General features: G+C 34.4%; 2 pseudogenes; one reads left to right on the forward strand and one right to left on the reverse strand.

Moving 5' to 3' along the window:
* Nucleotides 1-9,248: 9,248 nt before the first annotated feature.
* Nucleotides 9,249-10,673, forward strand: LOC107849294 (annotated as a pseudogene).
* An 8,449-nt stretch (nt 10,674-19,122) lies between these two features.
* Nucleotides 19,123-20,547, reverse strand: LOC124895541 (annotated as a pseudogene).
* Nucleotides 20,548-20,807: the final 260 nt, after the last annotated feature.

Raw genomic sequence — 20,807 nt, forward strand, 5'->3', positions numbered from 1 at the left:
TGCATGCAGTGGCAGAAACACTATTTTGAAATGCAGTACAGAAGCGAATTGATGCTTCGGAAGGGATGCAACCCTTCAACGAAATGACACACTGATTTATAAAAGACGTATTCTTTGGACGAACAGACATGATTTTTCAAAAAGGTTACACCTTTTAAGTGAACCATTGCCACCTTTCAGAAGGGGTATCTGATGGCTATAAAAACCTGTTTTCATCCACAGGTTTTGGTACAAAAATTTTCTAAAAATACAAACTCTTCTTGTCTTCAAAAACCATTCTATGTGATCAATTAAATCGTTGAGTGAGTTCGTTGAATCCAACAATTTGAGGTACCACTATTGTTCGGATTGAAGGTCATTTTATCCTGAGAGAAAGATTCCATAACCCCGGGTACAGTGAAGGGAGTTATTCCTTAAGGACACTTCGTGAAGTCGGGGGACTTGGCCTTAAAATTCTGTTTCATTTTTTTTCTGAAATTTAACATACTTGTTGGATAGATTATTTATAATCTTGTGTTGAAGGTGTTAAGGAACTTCATAAGTGTTCTTGTTTATACATAAACATGTGTTGAAGTTGTTGTGGCATTTATACAGATTCTTGTACCCAAAAAACGTTATAAATAACAATCTTAAGGAATAATCACTTTCGGAATCTGTATATCTTGTTTTTGGAGATTAAACTTTAAGCTTTCTACTCCGTTTGAACTTAACTAGTGATTTGAAGACATAAAATCTTCATTACAAGTTAAAGATCACTCGGTTGACGATTTGAAGTAATAAAAACTTCATCATTTAACTAAAACCAAGAAGTGTTTAAAGTTGCTGCAATTTTTAATAAGTATTTTGATATTCTAAAGGTACTGTCTTATGGTGACAAGAATAAGACGATTGATATTCAAATGCATGACGCTGCAATAACTGTGGGGGTAACTAGTATTGCCACATCAAGTCGCACGAGAGCTTCACCGGCGATGGCACCAGTGGAGAAATCCAAAAATTTTGCGGGTATTGACTTTAAGAGATGACAGCAGAAAATATTCTTCTACCTCACCACTCTTTGTCTTCAAAGGTTCTCGGTTGAGAAAGCTCCGGAGGTGCCCGAGGGAACCTCTGAAAAAGAATGCTTCATGATTGTGGAGGCTTGGATACACTTAGACTTCCTTTGCAGGAATTATATCTTGAGTGGTCTCCACGATGACCTTTACAATGTGTATAGCGGAACCAAGACTACAAAAACGTTATGGAGAGCGCTAGAACGGAAGTACAAGACGGAGGATGTCGGAACTAAAAAGTTCTTTGTTGCAAGATTTCTGGAGTACAAAATGATAGACAACAAGTCTGTTGTTTCACAAGTGCAGGAACTGCAAGTGATCATCCATGATCTCCTATCAGAAAGTATGATTTTGACAAATACCTGTGTTGAACAATTTAAATATGTTCTTAGTATTCACATGAACTTCATTGTAGGTTTGATTGTGAATGAAGCATTTCAAGTAGCAACAATAATAGAGAAGCTACCACCAATATGGAAAGACTTCAAAAACTACTTGAAACACAAACGTAAGAAGATGTCAGTCAAAGATCTGATTGTACAAATACGCATTGAAGAAGATAATAAGGCTGCGGAAAGAAGGTCAAGAGGTAATTCTTCAATGAGTAGAGCAAACACTGTAAAAGATGACCAAAAAAATTCCAAAAAACGAAAGAAAGCTGAAAATGAAAGCAATCAACCCAAGAAGAAATTCAAAGGAAAGTGTTTCAACTGTGGAAAGATTGGCCACAAGACTATGGATTGTCGTGCCCCAAAGAAAGGAAAGAAGAAGGACCAAGCAAATCTGGCTGAGTCTAAGAAAGAAATGGATGATCTATGTGCTATGCTTTCCGAATGTAACTTGGTGGGAAATCCTCGCGAATGGTGGATGGATTCTGGTGCCACCTACCATGTATATGCTAACAAGGGTTTGTTTTTGACGTTCGCTCCGGCTCAAGTAGAAGAAAAGATCTACATGGCAAACTCCGTTACGGCAAAAGTAGAAGGAACAGGAAAAGTGTGTTTGAAGATGACTTTTGGAAAAGTGTTGACACTTAACAATGTCTTGTATGTTCCAGAGTTACGTAAGAACTTGATTTCAATTTTATTTCTAGACAAGAACAGATTTAAATGTGTATTTGTCAGTAATGAATCCTCCAAAGAATGTGATAAATGATATCCAGAAAACTTTTGCTAATTTTTTTTGAAGTAGCAGTGAAGAAGGAAAACAAAAACATTGGGTGGCTTGGACCAAGATGTGCTTACCAGAAGTAGAAGGAGGTCTTGGATTTAGGAGCCTTCATGACATATCAAAAGCTCTTTTCTGTAAGTTGTAGTGGAACTTTAGAACCAAGAGTTCTATATGGAGAGAGTTCATGATGAATAAGTACTGCAGTAAGGTATATCCTAAAGAGGTAATGTGGAAGACATGAAGTGGGTCACAGATGTGGAAAAGGATGTTGATGGCAAGAGATTTGATAGGTTATCTGATCCTGTGGAAAATAAAGGGAGGGAATGCAAATGTGTGGTTTGATAACTGGACAGGATTAGGGGATTTATACTCCATTGTTGAGGAAAGTAGAGAATGGGATGATGACATTCAGAATATACAAGATTTATTCAGAGAAGGACAATGGGATGTGATCAAACTTCAGCAATTATTCTCAGAAGATATGGTGAATCACATATTCAAGAATGTTATTACTACACAGAATGATAGGGTGAAGAACAAGGCAGTATGTACTGTAGACACAAAGGGGATCTTCACAGTTAAATCAGCATGGCACTATGTCAGGCAGAAAGAGAATCCTATTGAATTATTCAAGGTGTGGATAAAAGGTCTACCTTTCAAGATCAGTTTTTTCATGTGGAAATTATAGAAAGGTAAGATTTCTGTGGATGATACATTTAAAAGATGGGGAATGGAAGGTCCTTTTATGTATTGGTGTTGTCAAAATCTAACACAAGAGACAGTGACCCATATGCTATTGGGGTCAAAATTTGCTAACAGGACTTGGTCCTATTTTTCTTCTTTTGCAGGTATTAACATACATGGAATGAGTCTGAAAAATGTAATATATGCATGGTGAAACACAAATGTGAAGGCAAGAGAGAAATTTTGTTACAGAGCAATTCCAGCTATGATAGTCTGGGAACTATGGAGAAGAAGGAATGCACTGAAGTATGACAGAAAAGGAGTTTCAGTAAATAGGATGATAATGCTGTTACAAGGCATCTTTGGATGTTGCTTAAAGTGAGAAAACCGGCACTTAACTTCAAAGGATATTGGCCAGGTATTATACAATAATTCATTTAGTTAAAGCCTTCTATCAGGGCTATATGTGTGGTGTGGGAATTACCAAAACCAGGATAGGTTAAGTACAACACAGATGGAGTCTCAAAGGGCAATCCAGGGAGAAGTTCGTGGGCTTTCTATTTAAGAGATGAGCAGGGAGATCTGATGCATGTAGCAAGAGCAGCTATTGATGATGTTACTAGTATAGAAGCAGAAGTAATTGCTATTTGGAATGCAGCTAAACATTGCAACAATTTAGGGCGAAGTAAAGTTATCATACAGACTGATTCATATGTGATGAAACAAATTCTAAACAGGGAATGGAAAATACCATGGAAAATAGAGGATATTATAAGGAAAATATGGAAATTGATTGAAAGCAATCAAGTGAAAATACTTTATACATACAGAGAAGGGAATCAGCTAGCGGACTTCCTAGCCAACATAGCAGTCGAGCATAATCAGTTCACATACACAACTTTTCACCAAATGCCTAGCATAGCTAGAAAGATTTTAAATAGTAATAAGTCTCAGATGTCTTATCTTAGGTTAACAGCTAAGCATCAGACTACAGACTGGACAGGCTAATATATTGTTGCTGTACAAAATGAAGAACAACTAAAAATAGATACTACTTAGCCTATGTCATCAGCCATCAAAAAGGTCTCTTAGTAAATTAGGGGCCTATGGTCAGATTAGCACAACATGCAGCTTGGGTTTATGGCATCATCAAAGATCCAGTGGGTCCAAACATCCATTTATCTTTCTCCCTTCAATATTTAATTCAAAAAAAAGATTAATATTTAGCAGGACAGATAATCTCAGCAAGGAAGATCTGGTAAGCTTACCTGGAATGATGTCCAGGACTAAGTGGACTTGACCCTATTTTAAGCACCAAAAACCACACCTCAGTACCGGAGATCTCAACTGTGGATGGAAAATGAAGATGAAATAAAGGTGATAAGCAAGAACATCAATCAATTTATGTTAAGAAAAAGAGGTGACTTACTTTTGAAGATGGATTTGTTACCAGATCTTTCTAATGAACCAAGGAACAACATTCACCACCTAAAGAAATAGAAGCTCGAGCTGCTGATTGAAAAAGAATGCCATGAGGAAGAAAGAAGAAGGTCAAGAGGTGGAGAGTACTGAATTGAGCTTCTTAGCTCATTTAGGAAACCCTACTTTTATTTATATGCTTTTGTCCTGAGCCAGTCTTATGGACCCTACTTCTTGATTTTTTTTTCTCTTGTGCGAATTTTAGGATGGGTTAGCCCATTCTTGTTTTGTTCTTATTTGATTATTAATAAAATACAAATTAAACGAAAAAAAAGTATATGTAGGAAAAGGCTACCTCAATGAGGACCTATTCAAAATGAATATAATGAATGTTGAAATCAATAAAAGTTCAATTTATTCTTACTTGCTTGAGTCTTATGATTTGTGGCATGAATGTTTAGGCCATGTTAACTATAAAACATTAGGAAAACTGATTAACTTAGAAGTTTTGCCAAACTTTGAGTGCAATAAATCAAAGTGCCAAACTTGTGTGGAATCAAAGTATGCTAAGCATCCGTATAAGTCCGTTGAAAGGAATTCCAATCTCGTAGAATTAATCTATACGGACATTTGTGATATGAAGTCAGCACCATCACGTGGTGAGAAAAAGTATTTCATAATTTTTATTGACGATTGCACTAGATATTGTTATGTCTATTTGCTAAACAGTAAGGATGAAGCAATAGATACGTTTAGGCAATATAAAATTGAAGTTGAAAATCAGTTAGAGAAAAACGATAAAAACTATAAGAAGTGATAGGGGCAGAGAATATGAATCTCCCTTCGCCAAAATATGTGTAGAGAATAGAATTACGACCCTGTATTCACCTCAATCCAATGGAATTGAGGAAAGGAAAAAACAAACTTTGAAGGAAATAATGAATGTCTTACTTATAAGTTCAGGTTTACCGTAAAACTTATAGGGGGGAGGCTATCCTTAAAGCCAACCGAATACTCAATAGAGTTTCCCATAGTAAGACACAATCAATTTCTTATGAAAAATGAAAAGGAAGGAAACCCAACTTGAAATATTTCAAAGTGTAGGGGTGTCTAGCAAAGGTCCAAGTTCTTATGCCTAAAAAGGTTAAGATAGGACCTAAGATGGTGGACTGTGTGTTCATAGGAAATGCTAAAAGTAGTAAAGCATGTCGATTTTTGGTTCATAAATCCGAACATCCGAATATTAATAAAAATACAGTAATTAAATCAGATAATGCTAAATTCTTTGAAAATATTTATCCGTATAAAACTAGACATGAACAGTCTAGTGAAAGGTCTATACGACCTTGAGATGAACCAAGTGAGAATGTTCATAATGATGAGAATCCAATACATAGTACACGTAAAAGTATGTCAACCTCGTTTGGATCTGATTTTATAACATTTTTCTTAGAAAATGAGCCTCAAACATTTAAGGAAAAGATGGCGTCTTCGAACTCATCTTTTGGAAAAGAGGCAATCGATAGTGAGATTGATTCAATCTTAAGCAACCATACGTGGGAGTTGGTTGATCTTCCTCCAGGAAACCAACCTTTAGGATCTAAATGGATCTTCAAAAGGAAAATAAAAGCGGATGATACTATTGACAAATACAGGAAAGACTTGTAGTAAAAGGCTTCAAACAAAAAGAAGGTCTTAATTACTTTGATACATCTCGACGGTAACAAGGATAACGTTGATTCGAATGTTAATTGCCTTGGCGGCGGTATATGGTCTTGAAATTCATCAAATAGATGTGAAAACCTTATTCCTAATTGGAGAAAGAAATTTACATGGAACAACCTGAGGGTTTTGTGGTTCCAGGATAAAAAAATAAGGTGTGTAAACTTGTTAAGTCACTTTATGGACTAAAATAAGCACCTAAGCAATGGTATGCAAAGTTTGACCAAACCATGTTGGTAAACAAATTCAAAATTAATGAATGTGATAAATGTGTTTATATTAAAGACACTTCAAATCATCAAGTCATTGTGTGTTTATATGTGGATGATATGTTGATCATCAGTAGAGTTATTTCAGACATAAATGCAACGAAACAAATGCTCGAGAGAAAGTTTGATAAGAAAGACCTTGGAGTTGCGGATATGATCTTAGGGATAAAAATCCATAGAACTCCACAAGGGTTGGCATTGTCACAGTCTCATTCATCTAAAAGGTACTTGATAAATTCAAGTATATAGAATTTGGTATTGCCAAGACTCCATTGGATATGAGCTTTGCACTTTGAAAGAATGAAGGTGAAAGTGACTCACAATTAGAGTACGCAAGAGTATTAGGATGTTTAATATATATAATGAACTGTACACGACCAGACAAAGCATGCACTATAAGTAAGTTGATTTGGTACACGAGTAATCCTAATAAAACTCATTGGATGGCAATGAAAAGAGTTTTGGGGTATCTTAAATACACTCAAGACTACACTTTGCATTATAATAAATATCCCGCAGTACTTGAAAGATATAGTGATGCAAATTGGATCACCAGATCAAACGAAGTAAAATCCACGAGTGGATATGTATTTACTATCGATTGAGGAGCAGTCTCTTGGAAATCATCCAAACAGACTTGTATTACTCGCTCTACAATGGAATCTGAATTTAGCGCATTGGATAAAGCGGGTGAAGAAGGAAAATGGCTTCAAAATTTCTTGGAAGATATCCCTTACTGTCCTAAACCAGTGGCACCAATATGTATACACTGTGATATCCAAGCGGCAATAGGTAGGGCAGGGAGCATGATGTACAACGGTAAATCTTGTCACATAAGATGGAGACATAATATTGTTAGAAAACTTCTCTCTAGTGGAATTATCACTGTTGACTATGTGAAGTCAAAGGATAATGTGTCGAATCCACTTACAAAAGGCCTATCTAGAGAAGGAATTAAGAGAACATCCAAGGGAATGGGTTTAAGGCCTAGGACAAGTCAGCATGATAGTAACTCTACCTAGCAGACTGGAGATCCCAAGAGATAGGTTCAAGGAGATCAAACAAAGTTGTGTCTGACAGGTTCAACATTGTAAAATACCTAACTTATTCTCATGATGTAGACAATGCTTAGTAAACAAGGATAAGACTTATGGTGTGGAGTCTTTTAATGATTATCTAAATTTGATAGATTTGACCAAATAATTTAATCTATAGGATTGAACGTTTAGAAATCAGCTATATAAGGGCAAAGTGGAAGCAGCTTCAAGGAGAATGTTAGTAAAGGCCTATTCTCTAAGCTCTCATGAAATTGAGATGTGTTCATGGCTGAAAAGAATAAAACCGTGAAAACCATAAACGGTAAAAGGCTAGTTGTGTGACATGTGTTGTCTAGGTGTACATTAAATCTCGATGGTTCAAAGATATCAAATCTACCGATTGACCGAGTGCATTCGATGCATGTTCACTACGGAAAGTTTAAAGGGAAACCCACTTATTCAGATGCAATCAGTCTTTGCTTGATGATCACATACTTGTCCGTAAAATTTTATGAAAAATAGCAATTTCCCATTCATGTGAGGGATTGTTGGGTTTAATATGTATGAAAAGTGTGAATGAAAAATAGAGAAAAAATAGTGGAGAGAAAGAGAGACACTAAAATGGAAAGTGTACTCTTTTAAGGAAAAGTTCACTAATTCTCCCACATTGGCGGGAGAAGGGAACTTTGAAGTGTTTATAATAAGAAGCACTTACTCCATATGGATAGTAAGGGAAGAACAAGGTGGTGCCTCGCGCCGTCGTCGTCGCTCGCTCGGCTTCGGCTTTGGCCGATTCGGATTTGGATTCAAAAAATGATCGATCAATGAGATCTATCTTTTTGGACAAAGTTTATTTGACAAAACTTTAATCCAAAAATACTAAAGGAAAAAGCGCAACAAATTTTTCCTGTGTTTTGATCCTCCATTTATATGCATGCATGCAGTGGCGGAAACACTGTTTCGAAATGCAGTACAGAAGCGAATTGATGCTTCGGAAGGGATGCAACCCTTCAACTAAATGACACATTGATTCATGAAATGGTATGCCAGTTCGGAAAAGATGCATTCTTTGGATGAACAAACATGATTTTTCAGAAAGGTTACACCTTTTAAGTGAACCATTGCCACCTTTCAGAAGGGGTATCTGATGGCTATAAAAACCTGCTTTCATCCACAGGTTTTGGTACGAAAATTTTCTGAAAATACAAACTCTTCTTGTCTTCAAAAAACATTCTGTGTGATCAATCAAATTGTTGAGTGAGTTCGTTGAATCAAATAATTTGAGGTACCGCTATTGTTCGGATTGAAGGCCATTTTATGCTGGGAGGAAGATTTCATAACCTCGGGTATAGTGAGGGGAATTATTCGTTAAGGACACTCCGCGAAGTCAGGGGACTTGACCTTAAAATTCTGTTTAATCTTTTTTCTGAAATTTAACATACTTCTTGGATAGATTATTTATAATCTTGTGTTGAATGTGTTAAGAAACTTCATAAGTTCTTGTTTATACATGAACTTGTGTTGAAGTTGTTGTGGCATTTATACAGATTATTATACCCGAAAAACATTATAAATAACACTATATATATCAAAATTATATCCTGCATGGGCCACTGCTAATGAGTAGAAGTTTCAGCCGCCTGAATTAGCCTTCTCTAGAAGTCGTTTGTCCATGTAAGAGTCATTGAATGTGAAGAAACGTACAAAGCCAAGTGGCAAAAACTAATTAGCACACTCAATCTTAGTCCTATCAATTCATAATAATGTCTCAATGATATGTCATACGTGTTAGTAATTGCAAAAGTCACCATCATGTAACTTCCTTCTCCAAATATTTCAAAATTTTCCGTATAAATAGACAATTTAGGTACTCAAGTTTCATCCACAAAAATTGAATCTATTATACTAAGTTCCATCAAGAAAATGTGGTTTACTTTTCTTCCCATCTCCCATTGCTTTTATTCACTCTTGTCCAACTAATTGTTATCCAAAACCATTTGTTTTGCGTTGCTGATCCTATTGATGTTTTCACTCCAGTACCTATTAGCCAAAGCAATTTCCAAATTCAAAAGCCTTATGATGTGCCTGTGAATCAAAGGTATTCCTTCATTGATGGAGTTCACAGATGTTGGGTTTTCAAGACTGACAAACCTCATACTACCACTAGCCAAACAAAACCCCGTACTGAAATTCGTATAACGGTAAAGTTATCAATTACTTGTGTATCGATTTAATTTCAAGTTAGTTGTGGTCGGTTATATTGTTTTAAGTTACAATAATTACATATGGTTTTCCTATATGACTAATTAAGAGTTAGCAAGAAATTGAGGTCGGTTATATTTTTTTATGGTGATTTTTTTATATGCTTTTAAATATTTTAACTTGTTAATTATTGTGATTTATAATAGTACTTTTTTTAAGTAATTTTTAAAGGAAAGTCCTTTTGGGCACAATTTTTTGGTCATAATTTGGCCACAATAAAAAAAGTTATGTTCACATTATGAACTAGTTAACTTTTGAACATTTTTATCCTTTTACTTTAAAAATTAAATAACTTTTGTCTATTTGAAAAAAAAAGGTAATATAGTATTTTTATTATTGTGGTCAAATTTTTGTGGCCATACTATCCTTTAATAAATATGTAATGTTTATTTTAAAAACTTGAAAATTTCATATCCGAATTCACAGTCAAATTAAAGAGCTTGACTCTCGAAATCTGAATGGTGTCCCATAACTTGAGACAAAGGGACACGAGTATTAATTTTAAGGATTAATTGATTTATTTATTAATGTTTTATAGGGGCACGATTATTCTTCGGGTGTTTAGCAATTTGAGGCAAATGGTTATGTCCCAAGTGGTTCATCTGGTGTGTGAATAATGCAAGTATTTGGAGCATCACCATCAGCCACAACTTTAATGCGAGTTTACAACGAAAACCTCTATTGCTATAGAGAAAAAGTGATTGAATCGAACATTTATAAGAGATGGTTCAGATTAAATGTGATTCATGATGTTTGTGCAAGTAAATTGAAGGTTTATATTAATGGAGTTCTCAAGCATGAAGCATCAGGAAGAGGTGGAGATCATCATTATTTTATGTTTGGAGTTTATGGACAGGATAATGAGTCTGATCGTATGGAGTCTCGTTGGAGGGGTTAAGCTTTACAAGAAATAAGCTTAATTAATCTTGTTTATGTTACGTTTAATTAAAAAAATTATATGATGTATTAGACAAATCATTCGTCATCTTCATAGCTTTATGAGCATGAGGTTGACTTGAATAAGTTAAAATAAATGAAACAAGCTTTAATTAATCTTGCATGCTATCTTTTACCACCTTTTATGCAGTATAGTTAGAGATAACAAAATTAACTTATGAAATCACAATTAATCTGCCCATGCCATCTAAGTTTTGGCTAATTATTGACCAGTCATTCGCACAAATACCCTTATTTCAGAGTACGGTGGTCTTTAAGTTTGTCCCTCGAAAGTTTTCAGCGAAAGGTATATCAGCTTTAAGTTGCAAAATTGAAGATATATTTGAACTTTTTCCCAAAAATAAAAAATAAACCCATTAATTTTTATACCTTAAGCTTCGGTATTCGTTTTTGATAGGAATAGTGACAGGCAGGGTGACCTTTATACAGGGGCGTCGTTCAATATCATTTACTCACAAAAACGTTTTCTTACATATGTTTGTGTAAATATATTTTTCTGAAAATAATATGTATATATACACAATCACGCGCAGTTAAAAAGAGGCAAGAGGTTCAATTGAATTCTCTTGGCTAAAAAATCTATGTAAATAGAGTAAAAATAATTTTTTGGGTTAGATTCTATTAATATACATGACTAAGCTGAGAAAATTTAAGGAAAGGTGTCTTTTAAGTCGGAAATAAAGAATTGGTCACACTGGCCAATAGATAGGGTCAAACAGCATTAGGAAATTTGATTAAGTTAATTATGGACTTGATTAATATTTTCAAAACTTTCTAATCTTTTAAAAAATACAAATCAACCCAACTCACACCCCTCTTCAATCCAAATCAACCTCTCTCTCCAACTTCTCTTAACTCTCTCCCAACCAACAGTTTTGCAAAATTTCTCACTTCAACCCCCGACGTTCCTTTTTGACTTTCAACCGTCAATCGACGTTAAGACTTCTCCGACGACAACAACTTCGAGTTCTTCGTCGTCCCATTTTCTTTTTCACAGGTAAAAAATTATGAAGAAACAGAGGAACTTGAGTCAACTACTCTTCTAATATTGAAATGTGGACCGAATAAAACTCTAATTTCTGGCATGAAAATCTGATGCAACAGGTGAACAATCTAACAAATCATTCATCTGTTGCGACAGACAACTCTTCTATTTAGAAGAAATCTAAACAATATTGATCCAACAGATAATTGATTAGTGATCTGTTTTTGTTCTTTCCAATGGTTTACTCTTCATTTTGCAACAGATTAGTGACTGTTTTTATTCTTTCCAATGATTTACTCATCCGTTGCAATAGATCGATTATATGTTGCAACAGATAACATACCTAGTACAATATATTAGGGATCTATTTTTATTCTTTTCGACGGTTTATTCATCTGTTGCAATAGGTCGGTTATATATTGCAACAGATAACATATCTGGTGCAACAGATTAGTGATCTTTTTTTATGATTTTCAATGGATTACTCATCCGTTGCAACGGGTCGGTTATATGTTGCATCAGATAAAATACCAGGTGCAACAGATTAGTGTTGTTTTTATTGTTTCCACGGATTACTTTATCTTTTCAATCCCCCAAGGAAGCAGTAAGTCTAATTCTAATCAAGTTTTTATTTTAATTAATGATTAAATAATTTCATCCTCATTCTTAATATATGTACCGATTTATTTTAGATTGTTCATCCGTGGCTTGTTTCGACCAACCGAGAGTTGAAGATGCTATTTTTTCTTACTTTACGATTTGTGCAGACTTTATCGGACCCTATGGTCGTTGATGGAATAAAAATGAAATTTTTTGGAGCAACAACCATCATAAGAAAAATAATTTTGGAGGGTGGGGCTAATGATGCTCCTCTTACAGTTTTTGAAATAACAAGCCGTTATCATTAAAATTATAATGGTTATACAGATTTTTCTCCAGATTTTGCCGCATCTAGCGAATGTTCTTCATCCAAATATCAAGACTGCAAGGAGAAACACGATGGAGTGATTAATTCTATTAATGCACTAACTGCTTCTGTAAAGGAAATGACATCTAAGAGGGGTGTCATTCCATCAAAGAGGATTTCATATCCAGACACTCCACTAGAGATTAAGGCGGCTAAGAGGGGAAGGAAAGACAATTCCAAGGCATCATCAATCATTAAAAAAAAAAAGCAAGATTGCAACGCCTCTGTCTTTGTCTTGTACCGATGTTCAGTATGCACGGGCCACAGGAGAGCAGCATGAGCTGAAGAAGGTGAATGTACATCATCTATTCCAAAAAATAAACAGGCACATATCTATTTCAACAGATGATACATCTGCTGAAAATTATCAAACAGATATAAACAACTGTTGCAACTATTGTCTAACCTGTTGCATCATATTCGTTATCTGTTTCAACAGATGAGTCTTATGTTGCAACAGATGGGTCATCTGTTCAAAATTATCGTACTGCTCTAATTTACCTATTTGAATTTATCCCAACAGATAATCCATCTGATGCAACATAAGACTCATCTGTTGTAACAGGTGGACAATCTGTTGTATATCTCTACTTAGCATTGACAATTCTAGCTTTTCAGGTAGATGTCACATAGAAGCTACTACCGAAGAGCATAATATCACAGTTGATAATCCATCAACTGCTTTCAAAGAAGAAGAAAAAGTGGAGCCTTTCAATTTAGGAGAACGGAAGAATTATCCGTTTGAAGGGTTCAACATCTCGGATGAGGCTCTAAAAAAACTAACACAGTTGATCAACGACTATTCAGAATGGATTGCCAATAGGCTATTAAAGCATCATGCCGGTAGGTACATAAATCAATTTTATAGATATTGGTTTATACAATTCTTGTTGTAAGAATCTGACATTAACACATATAAATCATCATGTAGAAAATAAAATGACGAGCGCTACATAGTGAATGAATCGAGTCTTGGTTTTGATATGTTCAACTTTGTTGTTGCATATCCCAGAATAAAGAATTAGTTTTATTTGATGTCACAGCCCCAAACTTGCTGGAATGATGAGGTTTAAATGTCATACATATTACTATTAATTAATACTTTATTTAATTGCATCTGCGTATTGATTTTTTTGTCACGTAATCCAAAATATTTGATAATATGTGCAGCACATCGATGTCATTTTTTACTACCTCCAAAAGAAGGCCAAGTTACAAACACAAGAACAATACAGATACACAACAAGCAATTATTTGTACAAAGTTTACATTAATAATGCCTACGATAGGTATTGTCAACAGCAGTCGAAAGTTTTCCGAAATGAGGAATGCTTAATCAACATCATCAAAGATTTTAGCATTTCGACTGGCTTACCTTGGTATTTGGTCGATGAAGTGTACATCCCAATCCATTGGGTATTGGCTGTCATCGTTCTAAAAGAGAGACACATCCGAGTTTATAACTCGATGTTGCAAAGGAGATATTTTGGGTCGTCGTCTGAGATACAAAAACTGATCAAAATATTGCCTACTTACCTTGATATGAGTGGTTTTTTGGACCAAAAGGTTTGTACTGATTGGTCGACGATTGAAGCATACTGGGATAAAATGGCTAATCCATTTGATGTACAATATGTTGAAGGAATTGCTCAACAAACCATTGGTAGCCTGTAATTTTAAGTGTAATGATTTATTTTTATTTCACAAATTTCACAACACTTGCATGAACTATAAGATATGGATTATCTGTTTTTTATAATGCAGGGATTGTGGTCCTTTTGTTGCCGCCTATGCCGAGTATTTGAGCGATGGATTACAAGTACCAAATGATGGACTTGATGCTGGATTACTCCAAAAAAGATATGCTGCTCTTTTAGGGAAATACGGAGAAGTGAAAGCTCAGAAGCCGTACGCAACCGACGTTAAAGATCCATGATGACCAAAGTCGAATTCCGTAGCACCGGATGAAGACTTGTCCATATTGATTAGATCTTTATAGCTTGAGTCCGTCATTGTAATAATCTATCCTCCTTGGTTTAACTTGTTGATTTATTTGTAGAGTAGATCGTTTGTACCCATAATGATTTTTTTTACATTTCATTTATTTGTTAAGTTATTTCATGTAATTTTTGAAGGCTTTGATTTATTTTATTTTGTCTATGAATATAATTAATCCTTATTTTGAACATTTTAATTGAAATGGAGTAATAGATTCAAATATCGCAAAAGGTAATACATCTGCTGCAATACACGACATATCTTATCAGACAGATTTAGACATATATTGCAATACGTTGGTCATCTGTTGCGTTATGCAGATGTTCTCAGTCTATCTGTCTCAACAGATATACGATCTATTGCAACATATAATCTATCTGTTACAATTGATCGGTAATCTATTGAAGAAAATAAAAAAAGTAGAACGACCTGTTATATAATTTTCAACAGATGACCTACGTATTGCAATATATGTCTAAATCTGTCTGATAAGATATGTCGTGTATTGCAGCAGATGTATTACCTTTTGCGATATTTGAATCTATTACTCCATTTCAATTAAAATGTTCAAAATAAGGATTAATTATATTCATAGACAAAATAAAATAAATCAAAGCCTTCAAAAATTACATGAAATAACTTAACAAATAAATGAAATGTAAAAAAAATCATTATGGGTACAAACGATCTACTCTACAAATAAATCAACAAGTTAAACCAAGGAGGATAGATTATTACAATGACGGACTCAAGCTATAAAGATCTAATCAATATGGACAAGTCTTCATCCGGTGCTACGGAATTCGACTTTGGTCATCATGGATCTTTAACGTCGGTTGCGTACGGCTTCTGAGCTTTCACTTCTCCGTATTTCCCTAAAAGAGCAGCATATCTTTTTTGGAGTAATCCAGCATCAAGTCCATCATTTGGTACTTGTAATCCATCGCTCAAATACTCGGCATAGGCGGCAACAAAAGGACCACAATCCCTGCATTATAAAAAACAGATAATCCATATCTTATAGTTCATGCAAGTGTTGTGAAATTTGTGAAATAAAAATAAATCATTACACTTAAAATTACAGGCTACCAATGGTTTGTTGAGCAATTCCTTCAACATATTGTACATCAAATGGATTAGCCATTTTATCCCAGTATGCTTCAATCGTCGACCAATCAGTACAAACCTTTTGGTCCAAAAAACCACTCATATCAAGGTAAGTAGGCAATATTTTGATCAGTTTTTGTATCTCAGACGACGACCCAAAATATCTCCTTTGCAACATCGAGTTATAAACTCGGATGTGTCTCTCTTTTAGAACGATGACAGCCAATACCCAATGGATTGGGATGTACACTTCATCGACCAAATACCAAGGTAAGCCAGTCGAAATGCTAAAATCTTTGATGATGTTGATTAAGCATTCCTCATTTCGGAAAACTTTCGACTGCTGTTGACAATACCTATCGTAGGCATTATTAATGTAAACTTTGTACAAATAATTGCTTGTTGTGTATCTGTATTGTTCTTGTGTTTGTAACTTGGCCTTCTTTTGGAGGTAGTAAAAAATGACATCGATGTGCTGCACATATTATCAAATATTTTGGATTACGTGACAAAAAAATCAATACGCAGATGCAATTAAATAAAGTATTAATTAATAGTAATATGTATGACATTTAAACCTCATCATTCCAGCAAGTTTGGGGCTGTGACATCAAATAAAACTAATTCTTTATTCTGGGATATGCAACAACAAAGTTGAACATATCAAAACCAAGACTCGATTCATTCACTATGTAGCGCTCGTCATTTTATTTTCTACATGATGATTTATATGTGTTAATGTCAGATTCTTACAACAAGAATTGTATAAACCAATATCTATAAAATTGATTTATGTACCTACCGGCATGATGCTTTAATAGCCTATTGGCAATCCATTCTGAATAGTCGTTGATCAACTGTGTTAGTTTTTTTAGAGCCTCATCCGAGATGTTGAACCCTTCAAACGGATAATTCTTCCGTTCTAAATTGAAAGGCTCCACTTTTTCTTCTTCTTTGAAAGCAGTTGATGGATTATCAACTGTGATATTATGCTCTTCGGTAGTAGCTTCTATGTGACATCTACCTGAAAAGCTAGAATTGTCAATGCTAAGTAGAGATATACAACAGATTGTCCACCTGTTACAACAGATGAGTCTTATGTTGCATCAGATGGATTATCTGTTGGGATAAATTCAAATAGGTAAATTAGAGCAGTACGATAATTTTGAACAGATGACCCATCTGTTGCAACATAAGACTCATCTGTTGAAACAGATAACGAATATGATGCAACAGGTTAGACAATAGTTGCAACAGTTGTTTATATCTGTTTGATAATTTTCAGCAGATGTATCATCTGTTGAAATAGATATGTGCCTGTTTATTTTTTGGAATAGATGATGTACATTCACCTTCTTCAGCTCATGCTGCTCTCCTGTGGCCCGTGCATACTGAACATCGGTACAAGACAAAGACAGAGGCGTTGCAATCTTGCTTTTTTTTTTTAATGATTGATGATGCCTTGGAATTGTCTTTCCTTCCCCTCTTAGCCGCCTTAATCTCTAGTGGAGTGTCTGGATATGAAATCCTCTTTGATGGAATGACACCCCTCTTAGATGTCATTTCCTTTACAGAAGCAGTTAGTGCATTAATAGAATTAATCACTCCATCGTGTTTCTCCTTGCAGTCTTGATATTTGGATGAAGAACATTCGCTAGATGCGGCAAAATCTGGAGAAAAATCTGTATAACCATTATAATTTTAATGATAACGGCTTGTTATTTCAAAAACTGTAAGAGGAGCATCATTAGCCCCACCCTCCAAAATTATTTTTCTTATGATGGTTGTTGCTCCAAAAAATTTCATTTTTATTCCATCAACGACCATAGGGTCCGATAAAGTCTGCACAAATCGTAAAGTAAGAAAAAATAGCATCTTCAACTCTCGGTTGGTCGAAACAAGCCACGGATGAACAATCTAAAATAAATCGGTACATATATTAAGAATGAGGATGAAATTATTTAATCATTAATTAAAATAAAAACTTGATTAGAATTAGACTTACTGCTTCCTTGGGGGATTGAAAAGATAAAGTAATCCGTGGAAACAATAAAAACAACACTAATCTGTTGCACCTGGTATTTTATCTGATGCAACATATAACCGACCCGTTGCAACGGATGAGTAATCCATTGAAAATCATAAAAAAAGATCACTAATCTGTTGCACCAGATATGTTATCTGTTGCAATATATAACCGACCTATTGCAACAGATGAATAAACCGTCGAAAAGAATAAAAATAGATCCCTAATATATTGTACTAGGTATGTTATCTGTTGCAACATATAATCGATCTATTGCAACGGATGAGTAAATCATTGGAAAGAATAAAAACAGTCACTAATCTGTTGCAAAATGAAGAGTAAACCATTGGAAAGAACAAAAACAGATCACTAATCAATTATCTGTTGGATCAATATTGTTTAGATTTCTTCTAAATAGAAGAGTTGTCTGTCGCAACAGATGAATGATTTGTTAGATTGTTCACCTGTTGCATCAGATTTTCATGCCAGAAATTAGAGTTTTATTCGGTCCACATTTCAATATTAGAAGAGTAGTTGACTCAAGTTCCTCTGTTTCTTCATAATTTTTTACCTGTGAAAAAGAAAATGGGACGACGAAGAACTCGAAGTTGTTGTCGTCGGAGAAGTCTTAACGTCGATTGACGGTTGAAAGTCAAAAAGGAACGTCGGGGGTTGAAGTGAGAAATTTTGCAAAACTGTTGGTTGGGAGAGAGTTAAGAGAAGTTGGAGAGAGAGGTTGATTTGGATTGAAGAGGGGTGTGAGTTGGGTTGATTTGTATTTTTTAAAAGATTAGAAAGTTTTGAAAATATTAATCAAGTCCATAATTAACTTAATCAAATTTCCTAATGCTGTTTGACCCTATCTATTGGCCAGTGTGACCAATTCTTTATTTCCGACTTAAAAGACACCTTTCCTTAAATTTTCTCAGCTTAGTCATGTATATTAATAGAATCTAACCCAAAAAATTATTTTTACTCTATTTACATAGATTTTTTAGCCAAGAGAATTCAATTGAACCTCTTGCCTCTTTTTAACTGCGCGTGATTGTGTATATATACATATTATTTTCAGAAAAATATATTTACACAAACATATGTAAGAAAACGTTTTTGTGAGTAAATGATATTGAACGACGCCCCTGTATAAAGGTCACCCTGCCTGTCACTATTCCTATCAAAAACGAATACCGAAGCTTAAGGTATAAAAATTAATGGGTTTATTTTTTATTTTTGGGAAAAAGTTCAAATATATCTTCAATTTTGCAACTTAAAGCTGATATACCTTTCGCTGAAAACTTTCGAGGGACAAACTTAAAGACCACCGTACTCTGAAATAAGGGTATTTGTGCGAATGACTGGTCAATAATTAGCCAAAACTTAGATGGCATGGGCAGATTAATTGTGATTTCATAAGTTAATTTTGTTATCTCTAACTATACTGCATAAAAGGTGGTAAAAGATAGCATGCAAGATTAATTAAAGCTTGTTTCATTTATTTTAACTTATTCAAGTCAACCTCATGCTCATAAAGCTATGAAGATGACGAATGATTTGTCTAATACATCATATAATTTTTTTAATTAAACGTAACATAAACAAGATTAATTAAGCTTATTTCTTGTAAAGCTTAACCCCTCCAACGAGACTCCATACGATCAGACTCATTATCCTGTCCATAAACTCCAAACATAAAATAATGATGATCTCCACCTCTTCCTGATGCTTCATGCTTGAGAACTCCATTAATATAAACCTTCAATTTACTTGCACAAACATCATGAATCACATTTAATCTGAACCATCTCTTATAAATGTTCGATTCAATCACTTTTTCTCTATAGCAATAGAGGTTTTCGTTGTAAACTCGCATTAAAGTTGTGGCTGATGGTGATGCTCCAAATACTTGCATTATTCACACACCAGATGAACCACTTGGGACATAACCATTTGCCTCAAATTGCTAAACACCCGAAGAATAATCGTGCCCCTATAAAACATTAATAAATAAATCAATTAATCCTTAAAATTAATACTCGTGTCCCTTTGTCTCAAGTTATGGGACACCATTCAGATTTCGAGAGTCAAGCTCTTTAATTTGACTGTGAATTCGGATATGAAATTTTCAAGTTTTTAAAATAAACATTACATATTTATTAAAGGATAGTATGGCCACAAAAATTTGACCACAATAATAAAAATACTATATTACCTTTTTTTTTCAAATAGACAAAAGTTATTTAATTTTTAAAGTAAAAGGATAAAAATGTTCAAAAGTTAACTAGTTCATAATGTGAACATAACTTTTTTTATTGTGGCCAAATTATGACCAAAAAATTGTGCCCAAAAGGACTTTCCTTTAAAAATTACTTAAAAAAAGTACTATTATAAATCACAATAATTAACAAGTTAAAATATTTAAAAGCATATAAAAAAATCACCATAAAAAAATATAACCGACCTCAATTTCTTGCTAACTCTTAATTAGTCATATAGGAAAACCATATGTAATTATTGTAACTTAAAACAATATAACCGACCACAACTAACTTGAAATTAAATCGATACACAAGTAATTGATAACTTTACCGTTATACGAATTTCAGTACGGGGTTTTGTTTGGCTAGTGGTAGTATGAGGTTTGTCAGTCTTGAAAACCCAACATCTGTGAACTCCATCAATGAAGGAATACCTTTGATTCACAGGCACATCATAAGGCTTTTGAATTTGGAAATTGCTTTGGCTAATAGGTACTGGAGTGAAAACATCAATAGGATCAGCAACGCAAAACAAATGGTTTTGGATAACAATTAGTTGGACAAGAGTGAATAAAAGCAATGGGAGATGGGAAGAAAAGTAAACCACATTTTCTTGATGGAACTTAGTATAATAGATTCAATTTTTGTGGATGAAACTTGAGTACCTAAATTGTCTATTTATACGGAAAATTTTGAAATATTTGGAGAAGGAAGTTACATGATGGTGACTTTTGCAATTACTAACACGTATGACATATCATTGAGACATTATTATGAATTGATAGGACTAAGATTGAGTGTGCTAATTAGTTTTTGCCACTTGGCTTTGTACGTTTCTTCACATTCAATGACTCTTACATGGACAAACGACTTCTAGAGAAGGCTAATTCAGGCGGC

Source organism: Capsicum annuum, unplaced genomic scaffold, assembly GCF_002878395.1.
Source record: "Capsicum annuum cultivar UCD-10X-F1 unplaced genomic scaffold, UCD10Xv1.1 ctg82879, whole genome shotgun sequence".
Lineage (NCBI taxonomy): Eukaryota > Viridiplantae > Streptophyta > Magnoliopsida > Solanales > Solanaceae > Capsicum > Capsicum annuum.